The following is an 11,200-nucleotide window of genomic DNA, read 5'->3' as shown; positions in this document are numbered from 1 at the left end:
TTAATGTCATCTGATGAAAACATCTAACAAGAACTTTATTTCTGTATCTTCATGTGTCAATATGTCAGTCAATATATTGCTGTTATACCTGAGGAGCCTTGGGTGAAAGATCTGCAAGTTTACTCCTTACCAAGCACAGCAATCAGCGCTTTAAAAAAATGCTTATTCAATGCTTTATACAGCATTGTTTGTGAGTCAAAGACACCACCTGATGTACAATACAGCCGTCTACATTGAACTGTACTTCTAAAAACTTACAGCTCAACATTTCATGTGTGGAAGTCTGCTTCCCATCACATTGCTGATTTCCTAGTGATACATTTGGATATGCTAAAGAGGAGCTGGAAAGACCGTGTACAATGTACTTTAGTCATCTCCAGTGTTTTTTATGTCTACTCGCACAAACTAGGTACTCTCAGGTGTTGAATTAAAATAGTTTAGTACATCAAATAATGAGCTGAAATCACTAGCAGGTTTGGTGTAGACAACATGTAGCCTTTCCTTGTTTGTTGATACTGCTTGGGGTTACAGAGCAGTTTTTACAGTCATGGAACTTGTTGTCATATGCGGGTTGAGTGTGTCCACAATGAGGTTGTATGGTTGTGTGAGTATAGCCAGCGTCACTGTCTACAGTTGGTTTTCCAGATGTTTTGGTATGAGAAGGCTATGAACATGGTTCTAAAAAATTCCCAAACACTGGAAGTTATGCTGCCTAACTATCAGTTGTTCCAAATTGAACTCATGACTGCTGGTGGTCCTTCCTATCATGACCAGCGTCTCAGCGTCTTATTTATTTTTGGTATAAATAAATTAACGTCCGGGGGGTAAACAATTGATGCAAAATAAACAGATGATACAACAGAACTCAAAATATTCAATGTACATTTAAGAGACCTCTTGACACAATGAGTTAAAACATTGGTCTCAGTGGAGGGCTTTTGCTGTCAGTCAATGGTGCTGAAGGGTGCACCTGGTTTGTTACATTACAGGTCCAACTTAAGAGGTTTAAAAAGCATGGTTAGTCTTTAATTATGAGATTAAGCCTCATCTCAACCCATTATCCTGTTTTTTTTGTACACTTTTCTTCAGACAGTCAGGCTGGTACCTTGGGGAGACTACAAAATTAAATTTGTTTCTGATTCTCTGTCATAAATTTACGGGCACTAATAGCAAAACTGTAATTTAATCCAAGAGAAAACAAAGTAAGGCAGGGGATTTAGGGAGCATATGGTTGTTGTCACTAGAAAGGGAGGTAGCATCAGTTAGACCTCAATGCAGCAAAACCTGAAAACCAGATGAAAAACTGTTCTAAAGTACAAGGAGAACTCTGCATTAACCATTAACTAAAGCACTGTAATGTTATAGAGGACTGAGATAATTAATCATTAGATATAATTGAGCACAATTAAAGTTGTGTATAAATCAGAGGAGTGGGGAATGCAAGTGGGTCTAAAGTTGAATATAAAATAATTAACAAGTTATCGTAGAGTTTCACATGCAAAGAGAAAGATCTGTGCCTTGACTACAAAAAGGATGAAGGCAAGTGGCAAATGCATCTGTCTCCTTCTCCTTTCGCCTTTTCCCTTCAGGGGTCGCCACAGAGAATCAACTTCCTCCATCTAACCTTATTCTCTGTATCCTCCTCTCTCACACCAACTACCTTCAAATTTTCTCTCACTTCGTCCATAAATCTTCTCTCTGGTCTTCCTCGAGACCTCCTGCCTGGCAGCTCCAATTCCAACATCCATCTACCAATATATTCTCTATCCCGCCCCTGTACATGACTAAACCATCTCAGTCTGGCTTCTCTGACTTGCTCTCCAAAACATCTAACATGTGCTGTTCCTCTAATAGACTCATTCCTTCTCCTATCCATCCTGGTCACTCCCAAAGAGAGCCTCAACATCTTCTTCTCTGCGACTTCTAGCTCTGCCTCCGGTAAATTTCCCTCTCTAGATTGTCCTTCATCACCCAGACCTGCTGTACATCCGTTCCATCTTTATCTCTCTGTTTTACCAACCTGTATCGATCATTCTCTCCCTCCTTACTATCCAACCGAGCATCCAAGTCATTGTATACCCTTTGTTTTGCCTTTCCTACCTCTATCTTTACCTTACGTTGTATCTCCCTGTACTTCTGTCTGTTCTCTTCCACCCTCTCACTGTCCCACTTCTTCTTTGTTGCTTTCTTCGTATATACTCCTGCACTTCCTCATTCCACCCCCTAGTCTCCTCATCTACTTTCCTTCCAGATGACACACCAAGTACTCTTCTACATGTCCACCTGATAACACAAGCTGTTTTTGTCCAATGATCTGGAAGCTCTCCCTGACCACCCAGAGCCTTTCTCAACTCCTCCCCAAAAACCATACAGCACTCCTCCCTTTTCAACTTCCCCCACTTGGTCCTCCGCTCTGCCTTTACCCTCTTGATCTTCCTTGTCACCAGAGTCATCCTACAAACCACCATCCTATTCTGTCTGGCTACACTCTGACCTGCAACTACTTTGCAGTCACTGATCTCTTTCAGGTTATCTCGTCTATACAAGATGTAGTCTACCTGCGTGCTCCTACCTCCGTTCTTATGTTACCCTACCACCATCTGTCCCTCTGCATTCCTATCCTGTATACCAAATCTGCCCATCACTTCTTCATCCCCTTTATTGCCTTCACCAACATGTCCATTGAAGTCTGCACCAATTACTACTCTTTCATCTCTGGGGATATTCTGGATCACTTCATCTAGCTCATTCCAGACCTTCTCCTTCTCCTCAAACTCACATCCCACCTGCGGGTCATAGCCACTAACAACACTGAGCATCACACCTTCAATTTCCAGTTTCAAACTCATATGTCCATCTGACATTCTTTTCCCCTCTAGGACGTTCCTAACAAACTCCTCCTTCAAGATAACTCCCACTCCATTTCTCTTCTTATCAGTACCATGATAGTACAACTTAAAGCCTGCTCCTAAGCTTCTAGCCTTACTACCTTTCCACCTGGTCTCCTGGACACACAGTATATCCACATTCCTTCTCTGCATCATGTCGACCAACTCTCTACCTTTTCCTGTCATAGTCCCAAAATTCAAAGTCTCTACTCGCAGTCCCAGACTCTTGCCTTTACTCTTCTCTCTCTTCCAAACACGCCTTCCTCCTCTCCTTCTTTGACCTACAGTAGCCCAGTTTCCACTGGTTCCCTGTAGGTAATCGGTTCTAACGGCAGTCGTTAACCCAGGCCTCGACTAATCCGGTATGATCTGGTTATCATGGTTGATTTGCATGTTTGGTTTTGGCAAAAGTTTTACACCGGATGCCCTTCCTGACGCAACCCTCTGCATTTATCCGAGCTTGAGACCAGCTCAGGGAGACACTGCCCCGCCCCCCCGAGGCTGGCTCGGGGAGACCCCAGCCAGTGCCGCCCTGAGGCTGCATATGGCTAATGCACATATATAATAGATACTAATTCTATATTGCTGTATGAAGAAAACTAATCTGTTGAGGGGAGGTTGTAAGTTGGTTTGAACTACTGACTGAGATATTATGAGCATGTATTTATTATAATTCATTTAACCTTGCGGATGACAAATGGGTCAATTCTTAATATTAATTCATAATGAAAGTTACATAGGCAAAAATAAGGAATTAAGGATGGTAAACTGATAATGGCTCCTTTAGCAGCCAATCTGGTGATGGATTATTTCTTAAAGATTGCAGTAACTGTTCTAACAGCGCAGTGCTTTGTATCCTTATCAGCTACCACATGTTGATTACAGATGCTTGTGTTCAGTCACACATCTGTCCCGAGGTACAAAAAGTACAGACGCTGATATCTGCATGCAAATCAGAAACAGCCGAGTGACTGTACTGTGTTACTGAAAAAGGGTGACATTTCTGTCACTTCCATCCCATCCCAAAACCTGATGGATTACACACCCTTTCATTCACACAACCAATGCTTTTGTTTTATGTTATCAGACTGTTTGCATGGCAATAGCCATTTCTACTTTTCGGAATTCATATGGACATGCAGAGCAAATTGATGGGTTCAGGTGAATGAATGAAAATCAGTCACAGGTTATCTCAAGTAATCTTGAGGGTATTCACCTCTTATCCATCAACAAATCCAACCAATAATCCCTTAATGACCAATCCACACACTGGTGAGGGGAAAAAAAAGATAAAATTACTTACTTGCTGGAAAAGTTTGAATCAATTTCAATAAAACCCATGTTTGATTAGAATTATTTCAAAATGATAACACCAACACAGACTCCTGAGTGTATCGTATATCTTAACTCAAAGTTCAGTTTATGAATTCACGATATTGAGTCTTTGTCCTTGGTGAGTTGTATTGCTTTGTTTTTCTTTTTTTCCTTGGCCTGCTGGATTTATAAAATAGAATTATGTATTTCTGAGACTGCACTGATCTTTCAAGGTAAGACTTTTTGGCAATCCATGGGAAATACGGGCCTACAAATAATAATAATAATAATACAAGTCTTTATGTGCATAACCAATTTCATAGAGCAATCAAATGCATCCTCATAAAATATATTAATTAAAAAATCCATGATCAAAATATTTTTCAAATCAGTATGATATACAATGTTTTTCTTGCCTGTTTATTTTATACAGCTGTCTCTGCATCGTGATGAAAGGTCTATCATCTCTCCACCGTCCACCATTATAGCTATAATCTAGAGGGCAGGTCTGTTCCTGCTGTTGCATCTAATGACAGGATAACTGAGGATGTCTGGCAGTCAGGGAAGAAAGGATGCCCACCTGGTACAGGAAGACCTGTTTGAGTATAATGCTGCGTCAGACAAAATAGCAGATAGTTCAATTTACAGAAACTAAATGCCAGTTACCATGTTTATTCATTTCCTTCTGCATTTATTACTTTGTCCTGCCAAATGGCAAAGTTTTGTGCAAGACACGCACTTGCCTCAGAGGTAATTTGCTGGTCACCGGAGTCAATATGTTTTGCTCCAAATGGAAAAATGTCATCCAGGCAAGTGAGTTTGTGACTTATATCCTCCAGTGACTTAATCTGAAAGATGAAAGGTGAAAATTAGAAACTATGCTCCCGGAGGACCTGCTGCTCATCTTGGAGTCAGCCTAAGAAGCAAGCGATTCATCAGTCCCTCCAGAGTTCATTCAGTATTGTCAAATATTAGGAGCAATTTGATGCGGACTTTAGAAATGTTTCGGACTTCCTGAAATTCTTATCTAGACTCTTCCAATTGCTGCTTTTGCCCCTCTGTTTTTAAGGTTTGATGTGCGTTACAGACTTTTTTCAGAAAACTGCCACACATCAGAGAAGTCTGTCAGCTCAGTGTCATATTTATCTCTGCTTTCAGAGTTGGTGGAGAACCACCACAGCTTCAGTACAGAATTGTCTGGGATGTGTCAATAGCTGAGAAAAAGATTTGCAACATGCAGAAGCTTTTGTTTTACAAGAACAGTGTAAAGCAGTCATTCACTAAATCCTCCTGACCTTTGTGCTGATAATTTTTGATTGATGGTTGGCTGCTGACCTGAAGTCTCAAACAACAGTTTCCAAGTTTACTGCAAGAAAACGAAGACGCCTGGTGTCTTGCGCCCACAAAACTCAGAGAGCTGCTGTTCCTGTTTATCAGCTTAGTGAGAATTTACATTTTAATTGAATCCTGATGTTTGAGCCAAACTATTGTTGAGTTGCTGAGTAACTGGATGCCCTTCAGAGGCAGAATTCACAGATATTTTTGTGCGAGTCCACTGAAGATGACAGGCAGTTACACCTGTTTGCATTGCCTGTGCAGAATTGAACTTCATCTGCCAGGATTGCTGTTTATGCCATCACAAAGAATATCCGTGGATTTTGTAGATCACAAAACAACAGCTGGGCTCTGTGTGTGCATCTTTGTGTGTGTGTGTGTGTGTGTAAGTATGCAAGTGCGCATTTACATCGGCTTGTGTTTACTTTAATGAGCTTCAAGGTACTACCGTTTTTCATGCCTTCATTGCCAAGGTTTGCAGGCTTTATTTGACAGCAGGGAATCTGACTTTGGCTCCAGGTATATGTGTTTACACATGTGATGTCTTTGCCTCTGGATCACAGGGATCAACTTCTATTGTACTAATGAGAGTCGAAGTGTCCACTCCCACACGTTCTTTGATGTGGCATGTTAGACAACTCTGCTGATGTGAGAGTTTATGTCTAATGAGATATGAGATAAAATAAAAAAGAAAATGTGATTCATCAGCACTTCTCTTTGAGTGTACCAACTTTCACATCTGGTTTTATGTCAGACAGTGTGCGGGCGCAGGGCCCTGCAGATTCACAATGTTTTGTGTGTTTATGGTGTCTCCATTATTAGCCTGAGGTGCCAAAAATATATATGGTGAATGTATTCACTTCTCTGATGCTTTTAATATCTGATTTTGCAAGACTATAAAAAATAATTAATCAAACTTTGCCGCGGTTAATTGATTCTGGGTGACGGCGTGGTGGCACAGCGGTTAGCGCTTCTTCCCCACAGTATGAAGGCTTCTAGTTGGATTCCAACATGGAGGCCTTTCTGTGTGGAATTTTCATGTTCTCCAGTGTTTATGTGGGTTTCCTCTGGGGTCTCTATTTTCTCCCTCAGTCCTACAGGTTGTATGTCGCTATATACGTGAATGAGTGTGAATGGATTATGAATGAATGGCTGAATTTTCTGGATGACATGCAAGAGTTTTTAGCTCTCTTGCTGTACAACAAGAAAGTTCTAGTCTCCAAGCATGTTTGCTCAGGTCTCTCAGTAGAAGTAATCACCTGATTCCGGAACTGTGTGGATTTTTCGCCAGATGAACTACACTCTTCCTGCAAAGCAGAAGCTTGTTAGATAATTGAAGACTCTGAATTGCCCTTAAGTGTGTAAGGGCAATGTCAGCTCTATTACTGTCTGGCAACCTGATCAGGATGAGCCCCACCCCTGCCAATGTCAGCTGGAATTGAATTTAGCTCTCCAGGCCCTGAACAAAATATAGGATATAGAATGTGAGTGTGAAGGTATACCTACCATACTTACTATATATACCTTCAAATAATTTCAGCTTGTATACCATTTTTGATATCAATACTTGCCATCTATTTTAAGGCCCATCCATCATGTCTGCCGCTATCACATTACATAATTCCCTTATGATTAGATGGTCTGAAAGTTAGGTGGAAAAACTCTTGGCTTTTTTTGCAGTGGTGAAAGCCAGATATTTTTCAAAAATCAGAACTTCATACTTTCTCAGGGGAAGAAGTAATATTCTCCTCCAGTCACAAACGTGTTTTTTTTTTCCTACCATCAGAGTAAAGCAAATTCCCCAGAGAGAAATATGTCCATCTGGAGGGCTTTTCTCATTTTCAGCAATACAAGTTTTACAGGAAAATGTATACAGCATGTGCGTGTGTATATATGAAAGAGTAAAAAATTCATCAACAAATTATACTGGAATTTTAAAGTACAAATTGACAGAAGGACTGCAGTAAAAAAAAAAAAATCTTTTTAAAGCAGTTTAAATGTTGTCTGACCTTCATTCTTATCATACTGAACTGAAGAGAGAACAGATCACAGGAAAATAATGAAGTTGATATGTGCAGCCAACGTTGGAACTTCAGCAGATTATGTGTCCATGTCACACTGAAAAGTCTTATCGTCGTAACATTAAAGAAGATAAGAGTTAATTAACTGATAATGACGCTTTATTCACAAAAGATGAAAGTATGTAAAAAAAAAGAGGGGTGGGAATGAAATAGGAAAACCTACACACTGTAAATCTTACTAAAAAGTGGGAGATTTCACTCCCACTAATTAAGTTTCACACTGGGAGGGCATGAATGACAAGAATCATGAGTTATCTTTATTCCAGCTCCAGCAACACTGAAATAAACCGAAATGTGTTTATTTTATTGTTTTGTTTCTAAACAATGTGCACTTCTTGGGTATTTGGAGAAAACACAACAACTTCACGTTTCTAACTTTGATCTCCATATTTTGACCTATTTAATTCTGTTTTACGCCCCCCCAGCATTGGAGTGAAGCAAATCAATAGTAACAGAACTAGTGTAAGCAAAGGTGCGCTCATTTATGAAAAGTGAACTTCATAAGAATGCAAGATTAAAAAAATAAATAAATAGATAAAGTCTCCCTCTATGCAAAGCTTTTGATCAACTTTCCAGCTGGGTTATTCAGGGGTTTTATCGGCTTTATCCGCCTCTCTCACAGATCAGAAACAATATGCTTTATTCCATTACACTGTAAATCCAATCTCATGCTTCACGGTCTGTAGAAGAGTAGCCAAAAGAGAGACTGGATGAGATGGCATGGGGAAATGTTGACACAAATCCTGCATTGCCTAAGGCGATGTGAGTGGGTCTCGGGGGTAGCGTTTAGGGATTCTGAGTAATTAACCAATCAATTAGAGGTTGATTTGGCCCTGTGTTGCTATTATGCCAATATATGTACTACTAAAATGAAGATTTGGTTTCAATCAACAACAAACCAAGCTCAGGCTAAATTAGTCCATTCATGGAATTCTTTAATCTGACGAAAAGGTCACTGTCGACCATCTAGAGTGAAACCTCTCTGGGATGCATCAAAGAAAAGCGCATCTAATATCAAAATTGACCACCAGAGATAGGTTCTGCAAAGTTATCACTTGAGTGCAAGACCACATTATGGTGTTGAAATTTTCAGAACATGAGCAGCCTGTAAATGAAGATATCCAGCAGCCATCCATTACGCTGTTGACTCTTCAAGACAACCAGTGAATCCCTAAATTAATTATGGGTTTGGGGAAATAAATATTTAATTCTTTAAATCTGTGGCAAACAGCCTGTAACATTCATGGTTATAGCTCCTGCATGATTAACACAGTCATAGAATACCATTAAAAAGCCCAAAGGCTGCATGCCACCCGACACACAATGATCTCAACAGTATTTATCTTCTAACGCCAGTCATGAAAATGTCTCACTTGGGGATCAGCCATTTTTAGGTGTCATATACTGTGAGTTGGCGATGATGCGTGTCTAATTGATGTAGAGACTGTCAATGTTACCACAAAGCTGTTCAAAGTATAAAACTCCGTCTTGCAAAATTAATCCCAATGTATTTATTGCGGCTTTGGGTGTCACCTTACCAACATAACCCAGTATAAATAGCATCTGCAAGCTGCCAGCTGGTTTGGAGTTCCAATACGGTAATGATGAATTGTAGCTGAACATCTAGTTAGTCACACATTCCTGTACTTATTGTTTCCATTTCCAAAGTGCTAAATAACATTATGATTCACATGATTCATTGTTTAACAAAGCATTTCCACATGAAAGATCAAAAAATAGACTCAGTGTTTTCAGTCTGAAGTTAGCACAGTAACTGGTTTAATTTATGAACTTAATTATTAGTCTAATTGTTAATTGTTTCAGTGAAAAACACCACAGGACTCCAGTGCTGATCTGTTCCAGTGTGACGGAGCACTGCTTAGTGAACGACCTCCTGCTGTCGTGCCGCTTTTCTCCCTGCAGACGTGATGCTGCTCCATCCTGGAGAAGTAGTGCTTTGGACCATACCGACAAGACAGTCTCCAACTGTTTATTCCGTTCTGTGCCCGGTAACAGCACTCTAGTCCATCTGTGATAAGCTGTCAGTGGTGAGAACATTGCAATTTAGGTAAGCGTTAGTCTTCCGTGCAGCACCCCTCTCCACAGCTCAGCGGAAGGCCCAAGGACAATGGGGTCAATGTTACCGTGACATTGATTCTAAACCAGGAGACCGGGTTGGCCAGCTGGAGACCGACTGTCTGTTCTGCTACTTCGCAAAGGTAAATAATGATTGGCTTTTGGGGATTTTTGACATATCAAATACAATTTGCCCATGATATGTTCTCAGGAGTGACACAAAGCTGCAAATTCACTGAAATGATGCACTCTTTGTACAATCACACTGTACCTTCCAGTTGAGTCTGCCTTGACTTACTTGCTAACCCCCTGGCACCTTGAGGCAGGTCTGCTACTTCTTTGTGTGCGTGTGTGTGTGTGTCCGTTATGAGAAAATGTAAAACCTTTAACATTTTTTAGTACCAAATACCTTCAAAACTAATGGCAGCAGGCACACAAATGCAATTTTAATTGTAAATGTCACTACCATTTATGTTTTTTACCTATCACCAAAAGCGATTAATTTAGTTACTCCATTACTATGCATCGCATAGTTTTCTTTTCACACACATACACATGCCTCTGCCCACAATTTGCATTTAAGAATCAGTTATATCCACAGCAACTGTACATGATTGTGTTCCTCTTTTCTTTACATAAGTTCTCTTCGTGAAATCTTCCAGGGGACCCTGACCAAAGCATTCAGGTATTTTCTTTCATCTCATCCACAGCCATGCCTCACAGATAGGACAAGGTGAAAGTGACTCCAGGAGTGTTTCAAAGGACATGTTCAAAGCCAAGGCCAATGCATAGGTCTATTTTTTTTTCTTCATTTTTACAGACTGGCAAAAACATCCAGAAAAGTGACAGAAGCATGTTTGAATGAAGATGGCAAGGCTGTCCAGGACGACTCGAGAGATTTCTGTCTGGATAACAGGACCTACAGGTAAGTCATGACCCCAATGTTCAATTTAAAAGTGTGAAGATAAATATCAGACTCCTCACAATCGTGATCAAGCTTTCTAACATTAAACTGGCAAACTGCTGGTAATTGAAATGCATTAACTTGTCTGACGTCAGGCAATTATCCAAGCACTCCTATGCATGTCAACAAAACGCAACCCATTTCTCATGTGAAGAATACACTTTTTGCAGTTTGCCCCCACAGAAGATGTGCAGAAATGATTGATGGCTGTGTTTTAAATGGTGCCTTTCTTCTAATGACTTCCTCTACCATATTGCAGGCTCATTATAAGAAACGGGATCTGCATTACTCACAATAATAAGAAATGATAACATCCTCGTGGTGAGTATGATTATCTGTTGGTGCAAGTTTGGTTTGCGAATGCGATTGTGCTGGTTATTGTCTCCTCTTAGGGATGTAGTTTCTAGGTGTCAATGTGAACTTAGCGACACAAAAATCTTTTTTTCGTGTATAAAGACAGTATTCATGTGCAGACAGATCTCATCAGCTGTTGAATTCTTTACATATGTTTATACCCATTAAAGCAATAAGTTGCTGCAAAA

Source organism: Fistularia commersonii, chromosome 8 (assembly GCF_037954325.1).
Source record: "Fistularia commersonii isolate RoL2024-O1a breed Wild chromosome 8, RoL_Fcom_v1.0, whole genome shotgun sequence".
In the NCBI taxonomy this organism is placed as follows: domain Eukaryota; kingdom Metazoa; phylum Chordata; class Actinopteri; order Syngnathiformes; family Fistulariidae; genus Fistularia; species Fistularia commersonii.
The sequence above is the reverse complement of the archived record's forward strand: the minus strand, read 5'-3'. Positions refer to the sequence as shown.